Source organism: Sinocyclocheilus anshuiensis, unplaced genomic scaffold, assembly GCF_001515605.1.
Source record: "Sinocyclocheilus anshuiensis isolate Anshui unplaced genomic scaffold, SAMN03320099.WGS_v1.1 scaffold461, whole genome shotgun sequence".
Taxonomy (NCBI): Eukaryota; Metazoa; Chordata; class Actinopteri; order Cypriniformes; family Cyprinidae; genus Sinocyclocheilus; species Sinocyclocheilus anshuiensis.
In genome coordinates this window covers 1279863-1281916 of record NW_015541005.1, presented here as the reverse complement: position 1 = coordinate 1281916, position 2054 = coordinate 1279863, and the positions used below count along the sequence as shown (strand labels likewise).

The 2054-nt window shown below is 34.4% G+C and overlaps 1 long non-coding RNA gene across 1 annotated transcript in view; it reads left to right on the top strand.

Annotated features, from left to right (window-relative positions):
* Positions 1 to 2054, top strand: part of LOC107690336 (uncharacterized) — a 12335-nt gene that overhangs the window by 8085 nt on the left and 2196 nt on the right. The window lies entirely within an intron of this gene.

Below are 2054 nucleotides of genomic sequence, written 5' to 3'. Positions count from 1 at the left end.
TTTTATTTTATTTTATTTTATTTTATTTTATTTTATTTTATGCAGAATACAACATTTGTGCAACCAATATGGGAAATTGTACCTTGAAAATATTTTATACACTACTGTTGAAACTGTATTTTACTGTATTTATTTATTTATTTATTCAATACAGTAATACTTTTTCAGCAAGGATGCATTCATTTTTTTAAAGCCAGACTTTAAAAAAAATGATATTTCATTTTTATTCATCACTTTATTCATCAAAGAATCCTGCAAAATGGAACATTGTGTCGACAAAAATGAGGTGAACAATGTTCAGTATTCAGTGATGTCAAAATAAATAAATGAAAATCTTATTGCAGCTTTTGCTTGATGGTTACACCAAATGAGCCATTAAATTGAAACTTTTCCTGAAAATGGCTTAAAAGCTTGAAACCAACCTGAGTACAAAGAGTATGTTTCTAAGAACTTTGCACACTCTTACACGTAACTGACCCAAACACATTAAGAGTTGGAGTCAGGGGCTCGGCTGATCTCTGCAATAAAGAATAATGTTCTTGCCTGTGTGTTCTCCCCTGATATTTCTAACGGAGCGCTGCTGAAGTGCTTTTGAAGGTAGAGAGCGTGAGTTGAATTCTGAAACAGGGCTGTCTAAAAAGCTGCTCAACACAAAAAGTGCCACACTCAATAGGTCTCAATGAAACATGAGCAAAACAAATTTTTCGGTGAAAATCACTCACAAAATTGCTCTTGCGTGAATTGTTGCATTTTACTTAATGCAGCAATTTATGTAAGAATGGTTTTACGAACGATTTAGGCAGAAATCCGTTCTGCTCATGTTTCATGAATGAGGCCCATTGTTACACAAGAAAGTAGACTGTCAGCCCTCTGAGATTGTTTTCAATGTACAAAATAACAGTTTTTCAGAAAAAAATAATATAATTTTGGTCTGTTTCTCACATAAAACCATCTTGTGACTCATACACTCTCAGATAAAAAGGTACAAAATCTGTCACTGGGGCGGTACCTTTTCAAAAGGCACACCTTTGTACCTAAACAGTCCATATTGGTACCTTAAAGGTACATATTAGTACCTTAAGTGTACATATTATAACCTAAAAGGTACAAAAGTGCACCTTTTGAAAAGGTACTGCCCCAGTGACAGCTTTTGTAACTTTTTTTCTGAGAGTGTATGGGACTCTTTTATGATCATTTTCTGTGTCCTTTGTTCATTGCAATAGCTTGAAAAAGTAGCAACCAGTACATTTAACAAAATATATCCTTTTTGTGTTCTACAGAAGAGTGAAAGTCATACAGATTTGGAACTACATGAGAGTGCGGAAATTAAATTTTTGGATGAAGTATCCCTTTAAGCAATTTTGCCTTCATGATTCCATCAGAATGAAATGTATTAGAGTTTTCATAGATTTTTTGGGTTAACTCACTGTCCTTCACTAAAAATAGAAATAGCACATAGGTTTGCATCACTGATTCTGTAACTGTGCGCCTATAGGTTACCTCATTAAGAAAACGTGTTTTTTATTACTTGATTAGAATACAGGTTGGTAGTCTCACACCAGATCTACTCAAGCAGGTACAGAACGACACTAAAAATAGATATTTTGAAAGGCTGAACCTTTAGGTAACGAGGTTACTGCTGCATGGGATAGTTGGTAAAACTTCCAGTGAATGATATTTTAAGGCTCGTATATCATCTATGCCTCATTGCACCAATTTCCCTGTCAGTGGTCTGTTAAATCAACACCTGCTTTTCTAATTGAGAACTTCAGAGCCATATTCACCACCATTACAGCTAATAACTCAAGAAAACACTTAATACAGAAGACACTGCAGCCAACACAGACTTATTTGTGCAAAAAATGTCTCACTAGAGGACACAGCAACCCCTCGATTATGTGAGCTTGTGTACATAAGAGTCATATAGAATTTTAAGATCACATTTTGAAGTGAATCATTAAAGGCCCTCTAACAAGGAAATTCTCCCAGTGTGATTCTCTGATCTTTATGAGTTTTCGCTGTAATTGGATGGGCCAAAAAAAAAAATAAAAAAT